This window comes from Corvus hawaiiensis, chromosome 5 (assembly GCF_020740725.1).
Source record: "Corvus hawaiiensis isolate bCorHaw1 chromosome 5, bCorHaw1.pri.cur, whole genome shotgun sequence".
NCBI lineage: Eukaryota > Metazoa > Chordata > Aves > Passeriformes > Corvidae > Corvus > Corvus hawaiiensis.
The window spans coordinates 14370742-14397050 of record NC_063217.1 but is presented as its reverse complement, the minus strand read 5'-3'; positions in this window follow the sequence as shown (position 1 = coordinate 14397050).

Below are 26309 nucleotides of genomic sequence, written 5' to 3'. Positions count from 1 at the left end.
CCCATTGGCTTCTGGTCCTCTGGTATTTGGTGGATTTATTTGATTTATTTGATGTTTATTTTATTTATTTGATATTCTGTGGTATTATTTAGTTTTCCTTTTCTTCTCCTGGCTTCATATTTGGAAAAAAAAACCAAGCTCCTTTTCACCAAATTCTCTAATTATTTATGGAATGAACACACCAGGACATTTCTTTTCCAGTGTTACAAGGAGAACAAATAACATGAAAAAAAGAATCTAAACTCTCTGTTTTTCAAGGGATACAAAAGCAATGAGAACAGGACCTAAGTCACACTATCATCTGGAGGAGAATAATAAATATATTCATAAAGTCTCCACACTAAGTGACTGAACACATAGCTCAATCTTAACAACAGAATTACAAAACACAATGAAAGTGAAACCTATCCTCATAACACATCAAAGGAGAAGACCAAAGAGACAGAACAAGCAGATGCATCTTTGTTACTAGATGTTGAGGACCTTGAGTATGATGTTTAGAGAAACATATTTGGAGAAAGAGATTTGAATAGGGAAACATTTCTTACACAATGAAAACATTACAATTTGAATTCAGTAACAGCAAACAGAACAACCAGACAGTCTGGGCAGGATTTGAAATGTGAACTATGTTAATATTAGAAACATATTATTTTTTTGATGTTTTATTCCTGAATATTTTGGAAACCAAGAAACTAATCATGACTATTTTTCAGGCCAAGGAGACCACTTTTACTCATAATATTCTCTTTACCTGAACAAATAGAAGTGTTTTCATTTGTCTGTCCATGTTTTCAGCAGTGCTTATTTTATACAAAGAAACAAAAATACTAAGTTACTGTCTTCTGGACTACCTTTGACCTGCCACATAGAGGCTCAGTAGTTCAGAGGAGAATTTTTCAAAGAACAGTAACATTTGAAAGCAGATAGTTCATATAATTTCTAATCAAAAATAGATTATATCATCAGAAGCATTAAAGCATATTACTGAATAATGAAACTTAAAAAAACCCAACAACCCAAACCAAACCAAACCAAACTAAATCACACCACTTTATTAATTTTCCATTTATTCATGTAATAATTGCAGCTATCACTGCTGAGTAGATTGTTGTTGTCTATTTTTTACTTGGGGAATTCAGTTAGCTGTTCAAATAAGCCAGCACCACATTTCACAGCCCTATATTCTCTCTTCCTCTCCAGTCTACTACTTAATTTTTCTTACAATTCTCTATCTTTGTTGCACATATTTGTCTTTGTAGTTCCAATGATGGAAATTCTTACTGATTCTTCAAATGCTTAAATAAAAACAAAACTCTTCACTAGACAAATACAACAATATTTTCATTCTGTAGAAACATCCTCTATGATCACAAGAAATCATATGATATGGGTATGATAAACAAGGTCTGGTTAAAGTATTATAAATTTCCTTGTGTAAATTCTGTACAGAGGTCATTGGTACAAAATGTTGTTGTTCTGTCATATAACACTGCCTAGGATTTCTTCACTCATCAAATAGATACTGTTACATTATGCTTTCACTAAATTCTTACATTATAAATAATGTGAATGACATTGAGGCCGATTTAGCTATTAATTCCCTGAACAAATCTGCCCCCATTTCTTTCCATCAAGGCTTTGTAGCATACTGCAGTGGCATTCATAATTTTTTATGTTTTCAGTTTCTTAAAAATGGAACCAATATTTTGTAAAGCATTTATTGATCTTTACAGGGGCTTACTGACCTTCAGAGGATCTTGGTGACTTAGGAGGGAAAATGACATTGAAAGAAAACAAAGATAAAAACAGGTGACCCCAAATGAAACAGAGTAAAGAGAAAGAGAAATGCATAACCTCAGTGATTACAGATGTCGGCAATAAGACTCTCCATTCTTTTGCACTTGGGATTGGCTCCTCCTTCTCACTGAGTAAAGAGGCAGAAGATCTTTGATTTAAGATAAATCAGTTTTATCATCCACCCAAAAACAAGAAACAGAAAAAAACAGCAGAAAAATGAAAACCAAAATAACAAAAATAAAACTAGTGCTAGTGGTTCTAACACTGCAGCATGACTTTTGTTTCCAGACAAAAAAAGGAAAGTGTTTATGTAAACCTTCCTCTTATCTTTGCCTTTGCACATGGAGATCCTCTGGGGCAAGTGGGCACAAAGAGCCAGGGAAAGCAGCACGGAGTCATATACAGGAGCCTGCTTATGTCAGCACAGATCACCCCATCATCAATTCATCCTCCTCATCCTGAGACATGAGAAAAGGTGCTGCACTTGCCTTCCAGCATCTCTTTGGAGAGATGATCGAAACAAAAATGGACAGAGATATATCTGAGAGAGAAAAATAAATACACTTCTTCCTCTTGTAAGGAAAAAAAAAATCTAAAGTACAAGCTAGATAAAATCAGCTATTAACACAGAAAGTCAAATCTACATAACCTTGTAAACAAGAAATCCAAAACCTGAAAATTAAAACCAATGGTAGCAATGCACTGAGTGAATGCTAGATTTCTCTGTTGATAAAATTCTTACACATATTTCTTTTCCTTGTCATTATAGAACACTGGATGAAACCACTAGGGAAGAGCTCCAGTACGATGAAAAATGGCATAGAAAACAAAGGATAAAACAAAAATGCAGGTTATGGGGTTAATACCCTACTGATCATCTACAAAATTCAATGGATTAGAGAGGTGGGCAATCACCAAGCCTACGGAGTTTAATAAGGGCAAGTGCCAGATTCTGAACCTGGGATGGGGCAACCCTGGTTGTGTGTAAAGACTGGGGAATGAGAGGATGGAGAGCAGCACTGAGGAAAGGGATGTGGGGGTCCTGGTTGATGGCAAGTTGAACATGAGCCAGCAGTGCCCTGGCAGCCAGCAGGGCCAGCTGTCTTGGGGGGCATCAGGCCCAGCATGGCCAGCCAGGCAAAGGATAGGATTGTCCCACTCTGCTCTACACTGGGGCGGCCTCACAAGTGGTGGGGGCAGTTCTGTGCACTACAATATAAAAAAGACCTTATACTATTAAAGAGCACCCAAATGTGGGCCACGAGGATGGTGAAGGGTATGGAGGGGAAGGTGTATGAGGAGTTGCTGAGAGCAACAGGTCTGTTCAGCCTGGAGGAGACTGAGGGGAGACCTCATCACAATCTGCAACTTCCTCGTGAGGGGAAGAGGAGGGGCAGACATTGATCTCTTCTCCCTAGTGACGAGTGACAGGACAAAAGGGAATGGCCTGAAGTTCTGTCAGGGGAGGTTTAGGTTGGATATTAGCATAAGGTTCTACAGTCAGAGGATGGGTGGGCACTGGAACAGGCTTTCCAGGGCAGTGGTCACAGCACCAAGCTGACAGAGTTTAGGAAGTGCCTGGACAACTCTCTCAGGCACATGGTGGGACTCCTGGGGATGGTGCTGTGCAGGGCCAGGTGCTGAACTTGATGTTCTTTGTGGATCTTCCAGCTCAGGATATTCTGTGATTTTATGATTCTGTGATTACAGTTGCTAGCAATTGTTCTCAGTCTGTTACCCTGAATAATTGTTTTTATGCAAGAGTATTTATTTCCATAACATTACATCATGTTGCAAACACCACGCTTCCCATACAACAAACTGTAAAAGATGAGAACTGAGTCACAAGCCTTTTCTCCAGAGGGCAAAACTTGCATTACCAATGTGGAGATCATATTTTCACACTGCTGACCTATGAGCAAATTAAATTTTAAAAGCTTCAACACTCGGATTTTAAGTGACCATTAGGGCTAAGACAGTCTTATATCAGAAAAAAGTGTTCCTCCTGAATTTGGTCTCTACATCACACAATCCTCAGTTGCTTGATCATTTTATCCTGTGGAAGAAATATTTCTAATCCTGTGGAACTGGGGAAAATTTGACGTATAATTACCAAATAATCATGAAAACCAAAAGCAAATGAAATATTGCCTTCCTAAATAAGAGGTACTCAAATATGACTTGTACATCATCTCAAGACACTGTTTACTGTCAGGAGAGATAATCAGATTCTTTAACCTTTAATGCTGAGATATATACCCTCTTTTGATTAAGATTTGAATAAAGACATGAGAATATAAAACAGGATTTAGGAGGACACTAGGAATTCTAAATCCAAAATGATGACCTAAAAAGGTTTGATGACACGCATGGTGACAGGCTGTCCTCAGGGCAGGGACAGGTGACTGAGGGACAGAAATGCAGTGCAAACTGAGAGCAGAGAGACCTGAGAAACCTGCTTTCTGGGTGTCCAAAGTCTTACAGAAACCAAAAAGGGAAATTTGAGCTCACCAGCTACAGAACTCCCGGCCTTCGCTCCCTCTGTCTCTGGTGTGGATGAAAGCTTACTACACACCCAGATGACAGAATTGCAGCCAAGAAAATTCCTTGCCTAAAGAGCTGCTTAGCCTGATTCTTCCTGCCCTGTCCTTGGAGAGAGTATCAGAGAAGCCTGGAGAGGTGTCAGTGCTCAATGAATTCTTCCTGAGGAATCATCTGCAGGCTCAGAGACCTCAGAAACAGTTATTTTTTGGCACAAAACCTATAAAATGGGTGTTGTTGCTGAATCTATCTCTGACTTAATGTCAAGTTAGAGAAGAGTAAACAAGAATCAGGGCTGCCTGGAGCCCAGAGGAGCTGTTCAAACCCACAGTTCTCATCTCTGAATAGCAGCAAAATACTTCTCTTCAAAAACATTTCTCTGTATACATAAAGAAAGATCCAGGAGGTGAAGAAGCAGGAGCAGAGTGGTTAAAGTATCCTTGTACATGCAGAATCCTGAGATTCCTGCCTTCAGCACTAAAGCAGCTCTGCCACAGAAATATCTTTCAAATTTATGGGAAAGGTGCTTTGGAAATCATGAAACATCAATCAATACCATCTCCATTTTCACTTCTTCATTTTTTGAAATTCTACAAGATCACACTGAAAGAAGTTACAAATGTGGGAGTGTGTCTCTGCATCAGGATCTTACTTCAAGTACCTCCAGGTATGACTAACCCCAGGAAAATGCACAGTTTTAATGAAGTCAGGATCATGTTGCAGCTCTTTTTAATTAGAGACTTCATTTCTGGTACATTTACCAGGTATGGCCAGATCATCTAAAAGCCTGTATTAAACATAACACCACAGTACTTACTAGAACTATCTACAGTAATTTTTTTTTTGTTTCACTGATTTCTCATCAAATGTGTTGTTCGCAGTAGTTCCTGATATTTTCTGACACTTGTCATATGTGGTACGCTGACATAGGTCAGCAGATTTTCTTGTAATCCAGATGAAGCTTCAGCCAAAGCCCGGGGTTTCTGGTGCACTCTGGGCACACAAACAGCTTCAGAACTGGAGGACTTCAGAAACTACACAGCACAAAGCTCGATTTCGATCAGCAATAATAGTAGTATATTTTCACTTGTTTCATTCTTTGATATACAAAGGCAGGTCCTCCAGCTCATCAAATGCTGGCAAAGCTAATTTATAACACACACAGCAAAAGTGTCATAACTTAGTGGTGAAATGAGACCAGTTCCACAAATTCCATGTTGGGAAGATGTAACAGTGAAGTTTAAGCTGCAGAAACAATATACCAGGAGATAATATAGTGATAAGAAAGCAATATCCTGGGATCTTGAGTGCTGGCTAAGCATATTAAAAGAATTTTTTAAAAAGCCACAAAAACCCCAAAAATTTTTAACCTGCATCACTGCCATCAGATTAATTTGTAATTTGGCTTTCTGGGTATAAGTTTGAACTATGTTTTTTGATGAGTCTACATCTATTCTAATAGAAAAGATTAGTTTTTTGGTTTTTTAATGCTGGCTTCTTTTGATGACTAAAGGCTTTATTTCTTTCCTGAAATCAAGCTTTTCTTCACTATCCTGTTGGAAAAAGAGCTGAAACCAGCCACAAGGGTCCAGCAGAGATCAGTCCCCTGCTCTAAGAACTGTTGGTCCGGGCTTGGAGCTTACTCCTTTTAAATTCCTTTAGAGAACCAGCTGGAAATTTATAAGAGCCAAGAATATTAAGGACATCACTCTGAGACAAAATTTAGGATGACCAAAGCACAAAGTGCCTTCCCTATCTTTGCTGAGGATCAGAGCTAGCATGCAAAGAGGTCAGTACTCAGATTCTACCTGGATCAATAAGCAACAATAAACTCAATGGCACCATGTGTTCCCAGTAGCAGCCAAGCTTGCTAAGATCACTGCAAAGGACAGGAAAGGTTTGGGACCTTTTATAAATGTTCAGCTTTATGTTCACATCCTCTAAATCACTCAGAATTCTGAAGGACTTTCCATGTAGAAACTCAGTTAAAGTTTCAAATATTCTGGTTTCATTCTCATAAGTACCAATATCATCTGGACTGTAAGCTGTAAGACCTCAAGCTTTTCTGTATCTAGGGTGAAATGAAGACTTTTGCTGGTGCTTCAGAGTGACTTGTTATCCCATGCTTGCTATATGAATGCCTGAATTTTCAGATTCTTGGAAAAAATTACAACTAAAACTCCATAAGCTGTCTTAAAAAAAAAAAATCTGGTTGTTCCACCCTAACTGAAGCATTTTAGCTTCAGTAACTTATAAAGAAAAAATCTATAAACATTTGAGTTAGACACACATACATATATACCTATATATATAGTTTTAGAATGTTGATTCAAAACAAAAAATCAAAATACCTAGTTTATAAACTGTCAAAATTGAACTATTTCCTATTAGAAAATGGTATTTATGGTGGGGTGGAGCTATTTGCCAGATTTGGCATAACATCACCAATAGATGCAGTCAATCAAAAAATGTGGTTTTGGATAAATGAGGTATTTGTGTTTTTATAAAAATTACCCACTGATGTTCTCTACTGATTGCTTAAACCTAAGGTTTATATATTTATTTCATTTGGTTTTTTGTGATATTGTTCCAGTGCTCTTGGAATTGCTTTGAAATCTGATGATCTCTATTGTGGGCAAGTTTGGCTTGAGCTTTGTACCTTATTTGTACTTCAGAAAGCAACAATAAAGGCAAGTCTAAATGAAGGATTATTATTTTCCAAATATTTTTTTTTAAGTTTAAACACAAAGATTAATAGCTTTAGATATGATTTTATACACTATATTTATTCTCAGAGAGCACATTTCCCATCTTATATGAATTACGGATACCTGTTTCTCATTCAAACCGGCTTTTGCTCCCCTCAGGGTTCAAGACCCTGTATCCTGTGTGGCTGCTGCCCACAAACTCACATGTATTATAATTACTGTAGATGGGATGAACCCAAATAACCCCCCTTTAAGCAGATCAACTATTAATGACTTCCTGGAGATTCCAAACTCACTCCCATTAAATATTAATTGTAAAACAACCTATCACCCTACTGAAAGCAAGAATAATACCTCCTTAGTGACCTCATGCATTCCGACGATAGCTAATTCAAGACTGATGGAAAACAGTGGAGCTCAAAGGAACAAAGGTGCACAGTGAGACTTTATGATGCCAGTGGCACCACAAAGAAACCTGTATGGCTGCAGTTTACTTTGCTGTTATCAGCTGAAATCGCTTTTCACCTCTACATGCAAAGTCACCTGTATGCAAAGTCAGGTCTATATGTAAAGTTAAGGACCCAAACATCTCCAAAGAGCTGAACACAGAACTCCTGGACACTCAGTTAGTTATTAAGTGTTAAACTGTCTCCTCTTTCTCTGTTCCACAACTTCTACCAAGACTGGGTCCTTTATTTTTCATATAAAGGAGACAAATGCAACCTCATGCATCTCATGAGGTACAGTTGGATTTTGCTGTGAAATTCACTTCTTTATGGAGAGGTAGAAAAGGAATCAACTGCCCACAAAATGGCAGCCTAAAATTTTGGCCTGCTCCCTGTCCTGGTGGCCAAAGGCACAGCCTCACACATCAGCTCATCATCCCCAGGTGGGGATGTAGCCCTGAGCCCATGTGCAGGGCCAGTCAGCCCTTCATCCTATCACATCTGCTTCTCTTCCTCCTGGGGCTCCAGTCAAGCCTACCACAGCATCAGTGAGTTTGATATTGCAAGAATCTCAGACTGTGATTGACATCTAGATGCCCCATTGCTTTTGTTTAATGCACTGTTGATGCCTCTGGTATGTGTCTCCTAGAGAGAGCACAGGGTTCTGTAAGGTTATGTTTGCCATGCTGAGGAAAAGCTTCCATCTGGGTGGGAGACCATGGTGCTGTGATCTCTGCTTGGCAAAAAAAACAGACAAAGAGAAAACAAAAAATAGAGAATAGGTGATAAGTAAGCTCTAAGCCTGAAGCCATTGTAATTGAAAGAAAATAACAAAGCACAGCATCACCTACACATAGAGATAGTCCTGAAATTTCTTCATGCCTTCAGTGAATATATGAAGAGTGAAGGTAAGGGTTTGAGGAAGGCAAAAGCCGGCCAGCAACAGAAAAGTGATCTGCTGTGACAAAAACACCTCTTCTCTAAACTAGCAAAATTAACCTCATAATAAATCCACTGTGATGAGCTCAAGGGATGCAGCGCTACAGCTGAGAAACGGTGCACTTGGATATTTTAAGTTAATAAACTGTTGAGGCACCTGGAGGTTGACTCCTAAGAGTGATGCCAAATGCAGCAGCACTTAACAGTGGGTGCTTCCGACCCACTGGCACCAAGAGTTTATGGTTAAAAATTTTATTGTGTGTTTTCCAAGCCTGCTATTTGATTAATGCACTGGCCTTGCAGTATTGAATGAAACTTTAAGTGAATTTAAGATACACTATCTCAAAGGACAATGGAGTCAAGCTATTTCATATAAATAAATAAATAGAACCAAACACGTCTTCATGTTTGAAAATCTCAAGACCAAGTTTTCCTTACAGATTCTGAACAAAAGCAGTTCCTTTTTTTAATCTGTCACTCAAATTAGACCTAAAATTAGCAATTTCCCAAATATTAGCTGTAAGGTTTACGTAGGTTTGAGGAATGAAGGATTGAGATTGCCTTTAAAAAAGGCAGTCTCAAAGCACTGCCAATTTAATTGACTAGTAAACTAAGTAGGACGTGTTAAACAAGAAATTTATAGTGATTTGGTTGCATAATCAACAGAAACTAGTAAAAAGTTGTACTGACAAAAAGGCATTCCAACTATGTCTGGATAGGAGGATCAGGTTTGTCACAGATTCCCTGAGATGCAGCATTTCCTCTTCTGGTGTAACATATTTCCCAGGCATATCAACCTGCAATGGTTTTTCAGGTAACTATGCTCAAATAAAGAAAAATAATCTAGTCCTAATATTTAAAAAAAACCATATAGAAGCAGTAATACAATATCATCTAAGTTTAAAGTCCACGTAAGGAGCAAACTAGATAACGAGGATTAAAGTAACAAATTAAGAAACCTCAGTTAGGAAATGGAGAATATGGCAGAGGGCTTCGGTGGATCGATGCCGTGTTTGTCCCTGCTGGGTCCCTCGTGGACCTCTTAGGCGGCGCTCTGCCAGCACCCACGCGTGCACACAGTCTCACCTTGGCAGTGGTTGTGAACAGCCACTCACACACACAGGCTGTGCACAGACCGGAGACAGAGAGGCGAGAGGGGTTCTCTGCATGCAATTCCGAGGTGTTTAATGGCAACACACCCGGAGAGAGGCAAGAAAGAACAACCACCAAAAGCCCACGCCCATTTTATCCCAAGAGCTCCCAAAGGCGGGCAGAGCATCCAAAACCAATAGTCTGAGGGCTAGGGGGCAGAGGCAAGGTTGAATGACATAACAGGGGCCAATGGGAAAAGGGATGGGAGGGGGGAGAGGGCCAGTGACCAGCAGGATCTAGACAAAGGGCGAACTTTCTAGCACGGTGTTGTAAGGAGAGACCACTTTTAAGGCAACTTGGGGAGTGTACTGTGGACTTAGCCACCACAGCAGGAGAGGAATAGCGATGGTTGGTAAATTTTCTTAATAATAAGAAAAGAAAATCTATCCCTTACTCAGCTGTGAAGGGCACAAAGCATTCAACTCCATTTACAATGAAAAAAATGGAAGACGTCTGCAGAAAAATGAAAGATTTGCCAATCTAACAGCAGGAGAGAATAAACAAAATGCAATTGTTTTAGAGAAAGCTGCTGAAATACTTTCTCTCTGAGCATATCTATTACTTTTCATAATTAACAGACACTTGAAACTTATAGAAATTTAAAAGGAATGGAGGAGTGCCACAATTAAAAAACTGAATAAAAGCAGACGCTGTGGGAATTTGAGAGCACTTAGATAGCAATTCCTGGGAAAAAAAATTGAACCAATTTGAGACTGCCAATTAAATTTAGAGACTATGGAACTGTTTGCCATCAGTCATCATGAATATGTGGAAAGCAGGTTTTTTCAAATCAACTATTCCTTTCTTATGTCAGGATTTCAGGTCTAAGGGATATAATCAAGCTATATTTTTATATATTTGGGATTGTCTTAGAATTATGACAATTCTGTTTCTGATTTTGATCTCAAGATCTTGGAACAAAAAGACAGGAAAATTAATCAAAACTTGGTCCCCTGATGGATCTCAAAATGCAAATCACACTGAGAAAGTAGTCAGGAATGGAGCTTTAACCGTAAGGCCAAAGGGAATTTATTCTTGTTCCCTATTTTTATCAGACCTACAGCTACAAAAATTTTACTAGCATAGTAAGTGATAAGATCAAAGAGTACACTTAATAGTCCTGTTATTGTTACAGGGAGACCTGAATCACTTGGTAGATGATTGCAAAGTAATAGAAGTACATTTTGTATGGTCAAATATAACACAAGATAGCTAGGAACCTAGAGTACAGGTTGTACAAATTTCTGTCTTGGAAATGAGTAATTCAGAAAGGGACACAGAGGTCATCATGGGTAATTGTCTCAACATGAATTCACAGCACAAAACTGTGGCAAGAAGTTCTTGTACACTTAAAAAAACTAACTTCAAGGGGATGACAGAAACATGGGGGTTTTTTATCTTTCTGCACAGCACAGGTCATGAATTTCCTGCTGTGATCATGTGGGTACATCTCTCCTAATCAATTCCCTGCCATTGCAGAGGCCTCAAGCTCACATCTTGGTCTCTCCTGTCTCTTTGCCAGTGGCACACAACACCTGACTCTCCCGGTGACTGAACTTCCCATTATTTAGGCCAACCATCCAGCAGCTTTGGAGTCAGTATTGAAGTTCCTAGATGAAAATGTAAAGAAATAGTGGTATGGTGTGGCGGTGCAGGTGGCTCCAGCCACTCTGTCTCCTGAGAAGGACTCAGCCAGCCAGCTGTGGAGGTCAGCAACCCAAGTTTAGTACATAACTTTGCAGTCACAGTGAAAATCTGTAATTCCTTTGTTCTGCCGTTTGCATGTTTTTCCCTGATTGGTTAAGGTTTTCCCCACCCTGTTTTATGTATGAAGTTATGTATATTCAGTTCCCTTGTTTAATATGTATCAGTTCTAGAAAGTTCTTTGTTCCTCGACGCCCCATTGGATCCTTCCCTGAGTCCCTCCTATGTGTTGTTCCCATTGGTCCCCTTGCTGTCAACCCTGCCTACTTGTCCCTATCCTGTTGGCTGAGATCCCTTTCCCCACCTATTCTGTACCCAGTACAAGATCCCTGGACCCTCGCCCCAGTTGGGCTCTTTGTCCCTGTGTTTTCACGGGAATAAACCTGTGTGGAGCACATATGGAGAGACCCCTCTCTTTCTTCTTTACCTTTGCCTGCGTGCCTGCTTAACAGCAACAGGAAGATACAGCCCCTTTTGGGTGAGGAGCCCTACCCTGTTTTCATTGTGTGTTGGGCACTGAGTGCCACCTTCCAGAGGGATTTCAGCGTTGATCTCCGGGCTTCTTTGTGTCGGCACGCGAGGGGTAAACCCCTTCTGCCAGCTCACTGCTGCTGCAAAAACCCTCAGTATAGGTAAGGGGATCAAGCTTCATCGGCAGAAGCCAACCCTTCCACTTTCCCAAGCTGAGTGATAAGACTTCACGAGGCCAACTGTGCTAATACACACAGAATTTCTCTTACCAAGGGCAGAAAGGGCTCCTGGATAAATTTTCCCTATGATGTGGGACAGCCTACATGGAGCTTCAGAATGTTTGTACCTCAGAGTCTTGCTGCGGGATGTTCTCCTCCCAAGGAAGCCAAATCCAAACTGCATAAGGGTTGGATGCAGTAAAACGGCTACAGATTGGCACTACTTCAGTCAGATGAATCTTGTCAGCTTTAAACTCTAGAATTTAGTGATACATATTGTGCCAGTATTTATTTTATAAAATTATCTTGCCAGAGACAGAAAACATCAGGCTGGCAGCTCTACACTCAGCTTTACAAAATGGGTGCATGGATTTTTGTACTTGACTATAAATGGAAATTTGTGGGCAAACTCTTCAGACCGTGTTCCTTCTTTGTGGTACCCTAGTTTTTAGTCACATTAACAATTAACAGATTACTGTTCACGTCCCTAGGAGCTTTCATTCAGAAGCTGGTGTTTCACATATTTGAAAGGCATACAAACACCTTTTTCAGAACAGTACTTTATTTAGTTATCTCTTCTCTCAGGTATTTGAAAAGGTGTGTTAATAGAACAAAAGACACAGACTCACAGTTTTGTGACCAAATATGAATTAAGTTAATGCCTACTACTCTTTCTGGGAGAGGATGTCACCTGTCTTGCTCAGAGCATATCACTACTGCTCTGCATTTCTGATGACTAAGAACCCATTCCACCCCTTCCTGGAGACTCATCCTAAAACTTGGGAAGAGTAAACTTCCAGCCTGATGGAGATAGAGACTACTTCCCCACAGGGAGACTTCCTGTCTTTCTAGACTTGTGTCTATTCCCTACCTGTTTGGTTTATCCTTTAGCAGATTATTTTATACAACTCCTAAAGGTCAGATAGTATAACAAAGAGAATTTAAAAGCATGTAATTTAAGAAAATAATTCCTGCAGTTCTTTTATTCTTTCACTTTCCTTTAAAGGATTGCATAAAGTGTTTAATACTTGACATTTGTAGAAAGATCACAAGGTCACTTTTTTTCTTTTAATAAATCAGAAATTGAGAGAACACAGGGAGATAAGAGAGATAACCTGGTTAAATCATTAGCACAGTCCTCTAAAAATGTGGTTCAATACATAATCAATCATTTTTGTCTGATCTTTATTACTCTCCTAGGGCCTGAGTAAAGCAGAGATGATAAAACACCTGGAGTATTATTAGGAGGAATTAATTGATCTTCATGAAGGTCTTATGCACTACAGAGACGAGGGTCTCAAAAGTCATGACAGATGGACATTGCTTGAGCTGGTGTAAAAGAATCACCGTCATGATTCTTCCCTATTTCATAGAAAAGGAGACCACTTGCTTCTTGCAGATTACATAGACTAATTTTGTTGGAGGACAGAACCATTCAGGAAATCTGAACTATTCAAGAATTTAGTTCTAGTGCCTGGACATGGGGCTGTGAAGAGAAGAATCTGGCTTCACTTAACCACAGGAACTATCTCCAAGATGATATTCTTCAGGTTGTTTTGAAAACAAAAAGAACACTTGTTCTTTCTAAAATTTCTCTTCCGGGATGTTAGCTCTTGACTAGTTGAGTTTCAAGGCATAAATATTTATGTTTATTGAATGTGAAATGCTCAGTTCAGTTTCTTAGAAGCAAGATCAATGCCTCTATTGTAGACTGTGAAGCAGGAATCACAATGGATTTAGGGGGATGTTGCCTACTTTAGGAAAAATACATTGGGAGCAGTAACTCAGTATTTGATAAAGAAAGTCTCCTGCTGATCCCTCTTCACTGTGCGAAGCCCTTGCTTCTGTCCATGGGTATTTTGGTAAAGGTCCATAGACTTTGCCTGAACAGACTTCACCATATCTAGAGTCACAGATAAACATCAACAAGAATTGATGTTTATTTAATATTCCATAGATAAAACTGCCATCCACTTCAAACGGGCCAGTCCAGAAACTAAGGGTGGTGGTTTGACCTGGGCTGGAGGCCAAGTGCCTACCAAAGCCACTCTATCGTTCCCTTTCTCAGCTGCACAGGGCAGAGAAAATACAACAAAAGATTCTTGAGATAAGGGCAGGGAGAGGTTACTCACTGGTTACTGTCATGGACAAACTGACTCCACTTGAGGAAATTAGTTAAATCTTCTACCTATCAAAATCAGAGTAGGATAATTAGAAACAAGACCACCTTCCGCTAACCCCTCCCTCCTTCATGGGCTTAGCTTTATTCCCAGTTGACAACCTCCTCCCCTCAGTGGTACAGGGAGATGAGGAATAGGGGTTGCAGTCAGTTCATCACACATTTCTGTCACTGCTTCCTCTTAAGGAGAGAACTCCTCACACCCTTCACCCGCTCCACTGTGTGGTATCTCCCATGGGAGACAGTCCTCCAGAAGCTTATCCAGTGTGATATCCCACAGTTCCCTGCAGTTCTTCACGGCCTGCTCCAGCATGGGTCCCTCTCATGGAAAGCAGTCCTTCAGGAACAGGCTGCTCTAGTATGGGCTCTCCATGAAGTCACAAGTCCTGCCAGCAAACATGCTCCAGCATGGGCTCCTCTCTCCAAGGGTTCACGTTCCTGTCAGGAGGCTGCTCCAGCGTGCGCTTCCCACAGGCCACAGCCTCCTTCAGGCCCCAGCATGATCTGGTGGGGGTCTTCCATGGGCTGCTGGTGGTACTCTGCTCCTCCACGGACCTCCATGGACTGCAGCGGGACAGCCTTCAGCATGGGCTGCAGGGGTATTTCTGATCCAATGCCTGGAGCACCTCCTCCCCCCACTCCTCACCGATTTTGGGGCCTGCAGGGCTGTTCCTCTCATATATTCTCACTCCTCTCTTCTCTGGCCACAATTACTTCTGCACAATATTTTTTTCCACCTTCTTAACTGTCTTATCCCTGAAGTGCTACCACTGTTGCTGATGGGCTCAGCCTTGGCCAGTGGTGGGTTCATCTTGGAGTTGGCTGGCACTGGGTTGGTTGGACACAGGGAAACTTCTCACAGATGCCAGTCCTGTATTTCTCCCACTACCAAAACCTTGCCACCCAAGCCCAATACACTAAGCAATCTATTTCTCATCCACAGAGTATTTTGAGCCAGGAAATGCTAGAGACTGTTCTTCCCGTTTCTTCTATGTTCTCTGGTTTTGGTGCAGCTCTGCGCTGTCTTTTGGGAAATACTGTTAGTCACAACCATGAAAGCATCTCTGTTTAGACTGTGAAGACTTAGGAAACTGACAATATTAAGCAATATTAAGGTCCACAGGACTTCAAGCAGGGCTACTTCAGAAACTATGACAAATTTGAAGACTACAGCCTATTGATAAATTAGCAAGATGACTCAGAATGAGCAATAAAAATAGATATTAATTCAAATCATGATGACCGTAAGTTTGAAGACAGAATAATGCATGGAAGTTTAGAAAATTATAATATTCTATAACATATACAAGCTGAAAGAAGGCAATTATATTCCATGATTTTATTAAATTGCACAGCAATTTAAAAATACAATTACGTTTTAAATGAACAATTGAAAAGAATAATTATATTTCATTATGTCAGCTGGGTTGCTCAGATGAACACTGTGTACTCCTGGATAAACGCAGTGGCATAATGTGATCAGCTGAAGAAAATCATGATTATCAGCCCAATATTCTGGAAGATAATTTATTATTGCTGCTGGCAACTGACATATTTAAACCTCATTAGTTGCAAATGAGATAGAAATTGGGGAGAAAAATAGATGAAAAGGTAACACTCATACTTCAAAACACCTTTTTTCAACTTCAATCCACCAAGAAATTGAACTTTTTTAGTATTTGATTATATAGCTGAAGGTAAGTAGAGCTCCTTTAGAGTACCACGTTTTGCCAAAGCACCCATTCTGCAGCCCTTTGATAATCTCCGTGGGCCTCCTTTGGATCCTCTTCCATCTCTCTGAGTCTTTCTCAAATTATGGGGACACGGTTAGAATCATAGAATCATAGAATATCCTGAGTTGGCAGGGACCCACAAGGATCATCAGGATCAACTCCTGGCCCTGCACAGCACCATCCCCAGGAGTCACACCAGTGCCTGAGAATATTGTCTGCAAGTTGCTTGGACTCTGTCAGGCTAGGAGCTGTGACTGCTGCCCTGGGGAGCCTGTTCCAGTGCCCAACCACCCTCTGGCTGAAGAACTTTTTTCTTATATCCAACCTAAACCTCCCCTGACACAGCTCCATACCATCCTTTTGGGTCCTGTCACTGGTCCCACAGGGAAGACATCAGTGCCTGTCCCTCCATTCCCCCTCTTGAGAAAGTTGTAGACAGTTATGAGGTCTCAGCCTGACAAGGGCTGAATAGAGTAGGATGATAATTTATCTAGGTCTGACAGTAATGTCCCTGTGGATAAAGCCCAGGATCTGATTTACTTTTGTTGTCACGTAGGTGCACTTCTGACTCATGAAGCTTCTTGTCACCTGGACCCCCATGTTCCTTTCAGCCACACATCCTAATCTGTACTGTTCTCTTTGGTTATGCAGGAGCAGGACTTTGAATTTAGCCTTACTAAACTTTGTCTGTACCTTCCTCTCTGTACCTGAGAGTGTGAGCACACTCTTCCAGCCTGTCCAGGTCTCTGGACTCTCTGTAAGATGTCCCATCTGACATGTTCACCTCACCACTCTTTTTGACTCATCAGCAAACTTCACCAGGGTGATTCCAATACCATGATTTAGAGCTTTTATCACAGAACCACAGAGTATTCTGAATTGGAAGGATCATAGGATCATTGAGTGAATGCCCCATACAGGGATCTAACCCATGATCTTGGTGTTAATTAGCACCATGCTTTAACCAGCTAAGCTAATCTCAAGGTTAATGAAGATGTCGAACACCATGTGTCCCAGTATTTGTCCCTGGGGTATCCTATTTGTGACTGGCTGCCAGCATGAGTAGAAACTTTTGATTACCACTCTCTGAATGCAGCATGTGAGCCAATTCCCTACCCACCTTGCAGACCACCTGCCCATTCTGTATCATACCAGTTTCTCCAGGAAAAGGTTGTGGGAAACCCTGTTGAATGCTTTGCTGAAATCCAGACACACAATATCTACTGATTTCCCTATGTCAACAAAAAATGTTACTTTGCTGTAGAAGGTGGTCAGATTGGTCTGGTGATTTCTTGATTTCAATTCTATTCAAAACCAAGAAAGGCTTCACAGAGTACCAATACACTGGAAATCAGAGTTCCAAATAATATTTAATACTTTGAAAGTTTTAAAGATTATAAGTCAGCACTAGCCTGAAGATGGAAACTCAGACTTAGACAAGCAAGCCAGAACGATGTGGGAAATCAGGTCCCCTGAACCTCTTTTTCAGGATATTTTCTAACCTCTCATGGTGAGGTCTCTCAATCTGACTTTATCAAGAGGCAGCTACTATTCTTCTGTTTGTTAAAGGTTTTGTATGAAATCAGAACTGTCTGCTTAATAAAGGACACCAAGACTTTTGGTTTACATGTGATCTATTTAGTCAGTGGTTTATGACACTTCATTATCATGTTCCATCCCATTTTCCAGGCTAAGAAGCTATACTACAGTTTATAATTTTTCTGTCAGTGCAGACTTCACCGTATTATTTCTCCTGCCACTCCTTAGCACCAGAATAGCACAGGATGCATGGTTGGAAGGAAGCAGGAAAGGTTATGACATTTCTCCATCCTGTACAGGATTTCTAGCCTGCTGTTTCAATTCCATGATCTAAATAGCAGCCAGCAAAAAACAGGCATAGCTCATGCTGGTATGTAGAGAACAAGAAAAAAAGAAAAGGCACATAGCTTGCACAGTCTCCTAAGTCATGCCTCAGTCTTAGTTTGGATTTGGGAAACTGTTGGAATCCTGGGTTCAGAGAATTTCAGTCTTTCAGTGCTGACAGGTAATGATCCTCAAAAGTACACTGCAGTTGACCTGAGGCCTTGGGAAAGGCCTCCCTTTTTATGTGATAGCACTGAGATTGTTGCTGTATAAATAAAAAGAAATTTGTTGTGTCACTGGGTGGAATATGTAGAGATGTAGAAAAATTAGGTTTAGGGGATATAGTAACAATATGGAGGATTTTTGGGTGTGGATTAGTTCTTCTTCTTTCCTCCTTTTTCTTCATAAATTGGGGTGTTCTGGTATTGGTTCAAAAAACCCGTAGTGCAGAAAATGAATGATTAGTTATTGGATTATAAGTAAAAATAAATTAGTTGGCATTCCATAATTGGGTAGATTGGGCTTTAAAAGACCTTGGAAGTTAGAACTTGGGGGCCATTTCCACCTTGTTAACTTAAGAGGCATATTCCGTACAGCTGTGCCATAGGTAAGAAATAATAAACATCAATTAGAAGAAGAACCTTGCGTCTCCTGCATTTTAATCCAAACCTCTGAATTCAAGAACTTGTGAGTCAGAGGCAAAATGAAAATAGAAAATAGAACAGGAAACATCTTCTCCAGTAAATTTAATAGCTATATGTAACAGCCGTGTGTGCTGGCTCAAAGAGAAGCCCGGAGGTCTAGCCATGCAGCCTCTGATTTAGGGCGGCACACACAAAAGGATCAGAGGGGAGGTGCTCCTCACCCCAGGGAGCCGTCCCTTGAGCAGAGTGTGAGAGCACGCAGGTGGAGGCAAAGAAGCAGAGAGAGAGGACTCTCCGTATAGGTTCCACACAGAACACTTATTCATGCAATGAATACATACAACATGAAGAGATGGGGATGAAGAACTGAGGATCTGAGGGTTTCCAGGGGTTTTAGACTGGGTAAAGGAAAGGCGGGGATAAGGGATAGAGCCAATGGGATTTGTGACAGGAGGCAGGGTTAAGGTCGAGGGAACCAATGGGAACAGTACTTAGGAGGGACTTAGGGAAGGAACCAATGGGGTGTCAAGTTTGCCAGAAGCTTCTAGAACTTGTACATATTAATTTAGGGGACATTAATATTAACATACATAAAATAGGGAGGGAAAAACATTAACCTATCGCATAAAAATATGTAAACTGCGGAACTGGGGTATTATGGGCTCTCATCCTAACTAGAGTGAGTCATTAAACTTCAGGGCCTGACCACCACAGCTTGGTTTGAGTTGTGTCCTTAGGGGTCAGGGTGGCTGCAGCCAGTTGCACCGCCACAGCTATAGTAATCATGTCTTAGTTATGCGAGGCAAAGCTATCTGCAACTTCACTAAGTTAGAAGGAAATTGCATGAAGTAAAAATTGTGAGTCTTTAAAAATGTTTGTAAATTCCATAAGTGCTGCCAGGAACTGGATATATTTCTTCTTGGAATTATTCCTCCTTCAAAGTTATATTAATTTACATCCATTATGTATCATAGTGTTCTGGGATATTTTGTGTTTAAATGCCCATTGTTCTTAAAATTCAGTCTTAAATCTCTGTGATGTCTTGTTTAGGCAAGGATATTTTATTAATCAGAACACACACCATTGGTTAGAAAGTATGACCTATTAACCAGGCAATTGTGCCATCACATTTATGTCATACTCATTAATTTTAGGGTTCATGTTTTCTATGGAACTTCCAGACACCATTTGATTTAACGAGTTAGACTTTCGGTCTGCCCAATCTTCAAGAATTGCAAGTAGCATTAAAAATTCAAGCTGCCTTCTGTCAAAAGAATAACTTTTTATAAAAATAATAAAACCTTATATTTGATGTAATACTCATGGAAAGACCTTCAAATGTGTTCTATAGAGGTGACCCAGTTGTTATAAGACGGTAGAAATTTTACATTACCACTTTGCACACTTTAAAAAAAATCTCAAGAAAGAGGAATTGAGCAAACAGATTGGAAATTCATGTCGTAATATTTCAGATATGCTCCAATTTAGCCTCTAAATCACCACTTGTTGAATCCTTCACACTCCCATAAATATCCACTTTGTTGAAAACAGACTGTGCAATGAAAGAAGAAAATTTCACTCCCAAACATGCAATTAGAGCTAATGTCAACCTGCAGGTATTTGAATCTCATTAATGGACAAAAAAATATAGAAGTTATTTTTTAGCTTCTTCACTGCGTTAATAGAACTTAGAGAAAGATCTTTTGGTTGTGTAAATATCTGCATTTGCCACGTGACAAAACATGGATGAGCCTAGCTGTACCTTACAAGTCTGAATAATACCTGTCTCTCTCCTTCTGACCCATCTCCTCATGGTCTCTTCTGCCTGATTGATTTGCTTTTCAGCCTGCCAGTGATTTTTCGTTCTGGGAAGAAATGGAGACAGTGGCGTTGCCCAGGACAAAGTTTTAAGGACAATGTTTCTGATAAGTAACACTCCCCTTTATGGAAATGCTGGTAGTCATTAAAAGTTTTGAATAACTTTTTAAGACTTCTGAGTGGCCTTTAGAGTAAATACTGTTTATTCACCATCCTAGAAGTTCTGAAACAGGAGGAAACTTTTCCTGGAGACATCTTTCAAACTTGAAGTGTTGGGCCCAGATCTGTTCTCAGTAATCCAAGGAAAAGTCCAAGGCTAACAGACTTCAAGTTTGCCCCATTACAAAAACAGATTTGTTTTTTGTAAAGAAACCTGTCATCCATTCTATGAAGTCACACTAGAGGCAATTCAGAGCACACTTGATCCATAGAGCTACAGACCAATTGTGTGTGTCATGATAAAGCCAGCATCCACTGAAATAAACTCATTCTTTGTGGCATTTAATTTACGCCATCTGGATGTTGGTTCAAAATTCTCTCTCACAGTGAGTACATTTTCAAGTGGTTTTTGTTTCTAGGAGCTCCAGGAAGAGACTGTTCCCAATGTCAGTATAGGTTTTTGTTCAGAATTTCACTTAGGCTGAATTTTCATTCTAATGTATTGTTACTACTTACATGTCATTTTAACATTGTATATACTTCATAATCCTTGATTTTAATGCATTTGTAGTTGAATTCTCACTTCTTCTATGTTATTAAAATTCGTAGACATAAATTTGCAATCTTAAGCAAAAAAAAAATGGGCGAATTTCTTGTCGCAGATCAGATTTTTTCTTACAGTGGACAGTAGCTTGTAGAAGAATAAAGTACATATAGTTATGACTCTTTTCTTGACCGATGACAGTAATCAGTAGTTTAGGGACTCCTCAAGATGGAGGTTCCTTCTGGGCCACTGTATTTCATACCATTCTTATTCATGAATTTGCCTAATACCTTTTTGAACTAATTTGTAATTTTGACCTCCTTGCAAATGGAAAGTCATCATTTAAATTACATATAGAGGGAAAAAAGTGCTTCATGTTTTTTAAGTGCTGCGTTTATTATTTCACTAAGTCTCCTTTTTCCTGACTGTGACACAGAAAAACCACTTCTTTACAGTATTAATGTGTTACTGACCTTTATCATGTACATTGACTTTTTTTCAAAATTAGAAAGTTCCCTACAACTGTAGGGAAGATTTTCATACTTTGATATTTTTCTTGTCTTTCTCTGAATATTTTTAACATGGAAGGACCAGGACACATATAGTCAGTAAATCAGTTCTGTTTTCCAAACTCTTTCCCAGTTCTAATGAATTTGTTTTCTCAGAGTTTCAATTTTGACTGTAACAATGCATTATCTGTTACACATCCTGGAATTAAAATGCATCATGCAAGTGACAGACAAGGAAACTTCAAGCTGGAGAAAACACAGGAAAGTTGTCAAAACATTGAAAGCCTCTCAGTGCCAGGGACAGGAAAGTGACAACAGCATGAAAATTACAATTATTCAGGGCCAGAGATCTCCTCAGCAGCATTAAGGATGTGTTACAGCTGTGAAGAGATGTGGATATTGTTTCTCAAGAACAGAGGGACAGAGGAAAGAAATAAACAAAGAGTTTTCACTCTCAGCTGGAATAGAAGTGTTGCAAGTAAACATTGAAAACCACAGATCATGTGAGTTTGCAAAAATTACTAAGCTCCTAAGCCCACAAGACTAAGGAAACTCATTATTCTCAGTGCTGTTAGAATGACATTCTACAATTCTACATTTTTTTTTAAATAATCTCATAATCTCAGCAAAATCTTAGAAATCCTAATTTGTGTTCCATAAGAAAGCAAATAAATTCCTTTTTTCTGATCTTTTCTGTCCCAAATACTTTTAAATCTGATCCTATATTTGCAAGGTGCAGCAGGGCCAGGCAGGGAGAGAAATAAAAGGAAACCAGCACCTATTTCTTTTAGTGATATTTTTAAGCTCCCTTCTTCCCAATTCTTTTTTCTCCATATTCCTTGCCTTGTGACATTTGGCAAGGCAAAGCCTGAAAACTCTATTATTAGTTAGTGAGAAAATGCAGCAAATGGCTTAGATGGCTTAGCTTCCACATTCCCTTTCTCTTACACACAGTGTTATCCTGCAGCTCCCCTCCCTTGAAAGGTGGAGGAAGAAATTCTGTGGTTTGAAACCCTGGTGAGATTGCAGTCAGTGAGGCAGGGAAGGAGTGCAAGTCCATGTGAGGAAGGACAGAAAAAAGTAGAGCAATATAAAGGGTGCTCTGGAAGAAGCCTAATGTACCTGAATTGGTTGGACTGAGGGTTTGCAAGCATCACAAGGAGATTTCTGAGCAGTAGTATCTAATGTATGCTTGGGGACCTCCTACTAAAATTGCCTTTCTAATGCTACTTTTGTCTCTGATTTGCTTCTGAAAGGGCAGTTGTGTTTTTTTCTGACGTGCCACTACCAGTGAGCCCTTCAGGGCTCACAAACTGGCAGCTAGAGGAAAGATAAAAGCAGAAATACCTCTTTCTCAACAGTATTTCAATAATCCTTATTTGTCTATTTCTCATCAGACAATCTCTCTTTTTTTCTCTTTCATTCATATTTGCTGATGTAGGTTTTAGAGGTTAAAAATGAAACTGTGGCAGGGAATCCACCCTGTTAGAGAAAATGCAGTGTAACCTAAAGTACTATAAGAGAGAAGAGGAAAAGTGGCAGTTGTTTGAAGAAAATATTACTACATAGTAGAAAAACATTTCTATGAGTAGTACACAAAAAGAAAGAATATTTCTACAAGAGCAGCCAAGTAATAGGACATTTTCATTCAAAACCATTGTGATTTATTGGAGAGACGCATAAGCGCCCCCAAAAAAAACCCCAAAACAACCAACACCCAGAAAACAGATTCTTTTTAGCTGTTACACTAGAATGTGTCAGAAAGTCCTGTGGCAAAGCTCTGTCTCCTCTGAAATAAATGAAGAAATTGCTGTTGTCCCAGTGGAATTTAATTTTTCATATTTATTATTTTCTGTGAATGCTGGGAAAACCTTGGTGTTACTGTTTTGCTCCATAGAATTGAGATGTATGAGAAGATCTTGCCCTCTGCCAGTTCCTCACTTTGTCCAGGTGAACACAACCTTTCCTACATCAGGTTGCCCAGAGTTGTGGCTGACACACCTTTGGAAGTGTTTAAGGCCAGGTTGGATAGGGGGTTGAGCAGCCTGTTCTAGTGGAAGGTGTCCCTGCCCATAGCAGGGGGTTGTAACTAGATGAGCATTAAGGTTCCTTTCCAAGCCAGACCATTCTAAGATTTTATGATTTGATATTATTCATGTGAGTAATCACATTGTATCAAACAGGGTACTTCCTTGTGTACCAGGTGGGCACTGATATCAGTGTTTGCTGGTTTAGAGGCCATTTTCACAGCAGACTTGAATATGAAAAATTTAATATTAGATGAAAATTCTGTCCATTCAGGAACCATTTTCATCCTGCTTTTTAATGGGAAATTTCATTTCAGAATTATAAATTAGCCATCTCTTTATGCAAAGACTTTGGTTTTCATGATACAGAAACACAATGTCCAGTTACATATTTGACTTTAAAAATTTTCCTTTAGAGGAAGTCTCAAATATTGGACCTTCTCTCTGTGTTAAATTTCTACTGAATATCTACAAGTTTAGCCCCTTACTGATAATTCTCTTAAGGAATTTTCTGATTGTCATTATTCCACAAGAGGAAGACAGGTAATTGTAGGTGCCATACCTGTCAAAGGAATTATATTTAAGCTACAGGGTTTTCTTCTACAGGAAATCATTGTTACGATTACTGCCACTTTCAGATTTAAATGAAAGAGTCACCCTTGACTTTCCTTTAGTTCATCAGAAACAAAGGCAAACAAATAAAAATCCCATAAACCTCTTTGCCTCAAATTAGGAAAGAAGAGTCCCATTATTTCTATTCTAATTAGTTAAAGTACATTAAGACCCTATTTACCTGAGACCTTTTTACTAAAACATATTTGTGGGAGGTGGAATAAAAGGATGTGTTTTACAGAAACATGAGTGAAAGTTTAATAGGTCTTTTTTGTCCTTTTTGAATCCAAGTATTGGTTTTAAAATCAAGCACAAAACCATTATACCCTTCAATTTCCTCTCACCCCCCTCTGTAAACCATACCAACCTCACAACCAATCAAGAAGACAAACAAACAAACAAAAAAGCAAACAAAAACAAAAAAAAAACCCTAACCAAAACAAAAACAATGACAACAACAAAAAAAAAAACAAACCAAAAAAAAGGCAAAAAAAACCCTCACAAAACCCAAAAACCCAGAAGAGGCAAATGCTTTTCTGTTTGCCTGGGCATAAGCTAACATGAGAATTTATGATTTTTCTGTTATTTTCAAGCAACTTCTTTTGTCATAGTTTCCCATCCTTCCTGTTTTTCTTGGCAAAAGCTATTAACAGCTCATAACATTTCCAAAATACTCTGAAATATTGCTCAGGAATATTACTTTTTTCAGTTCCTTGTTCATTGCTAGTGATTATTTATCTCAAAGGAAAAATATTTTGAAAAATATTGTCCTTTGAAAACTTATTTGCCAGACAGAAGACTGTGTTAAACAACAAATTCCTTTCTCTGAATTTTGCAGATTTAGAACTGTTAATGTTCAGAAGGAGTATTGAATTAAATTATTATTACTCATCACTGCTTCATTAGTAGAATAAGGAATGATATGCACAACATTGCTGTTTTTTCAATCGCTGCTGTTTTAAATTTTGAATTCCAAAAGCAAAGCAAAGCAAATAAAATTTCAGTGCCAGTTTAAAGCTGAGTGTGTCAAAACTACTCCTGTAGAACTAGTCAAACCAAATAGGTATTACTACAGATAAAAGAATCATCCTGAAGATGAGGTTGCAGAAGGCAATAAAATGGAAACAGGACATGATACTATCTTTGAATTAGCCGTGATTCACTAACGTTTTACATAGCGGATATCCTTACAAACTTAATTTTCCTTCATACTACTTCAACAGCAACTGCTGTGCATACACTGTTCATAAATCACAGGGAAAATGCATTGCAAGAGCAAGCAAGACTCTGCATTGTAAAGATAATTCTGCAATAGGAATCTCTGTTCAGACTTGTTTCCTTTTATTTTCATAAATACCACTGCTTTTTCAAGTGGCTGCTACAGAGCATGCATATGGAAGTAAGCTGAAAATAATGAAAAAGCATCAACATTGGGGTAAAAGCAAACAAAAGATAATGAAGTCAAGATATTGAATACATTTTAGCATTAACTTTATACAGAAGAAAGGAAACCTTAACTGAATTCTCAGTAAAGAAAGTTAATTTCAATAGATTTTGGAGGAGTACTTTCATCTTGTAAATGTTAGTTTTCTCCAGTTCACTGATATATTGACATTTCAATGTTTTTGTTCTTCATTCAGAAGAAAAACACAGATAAATAACTTCTCTCAAAATGTAAATTTTAGATACCTCTTTTTGAAAATGTATGTATGCTAAATATGTTATGAGAACTTTCTTTGGAAACCTTTTTCTCCAAATGGGAAAAGTCCCACATGGAAATGTCATGAACATCTTAGCCAAGCTCCAAAATATTTTTAATTTTGTCAAAACAGAATTTTCTGTACCAAATGGCACCTTCTGCACTTGTAGAGTTTTCATTTCTATTACAGCATGGCTTAGGACCTTCATTTACTCAAGGTCAATGCAGGACACACGCATGCAAGTGTCCTTCACTGAGAGTGTTTATAAACTGAAGAATGTTTTAGAGGAAATTGTCTCATCCCAGTTTTACTGTTAAAAACAAAGACTAAGTTTTCAAAGATAATACAGGAAATCTGAGGCAGGATCAGGACTGAAACACACATTTCCTAAGTGTCAATGCAGTTCTTCTTATCACAAGGATGAATTTCTGCTCCACAGACATATAGTCAGGGATTCTTATCTTGATGCACAAGCTTTGTTTATAAATTCAACCATTCTTTAATATGGAATTGGGTTTGCAATATAGAACTAACAATCGTTT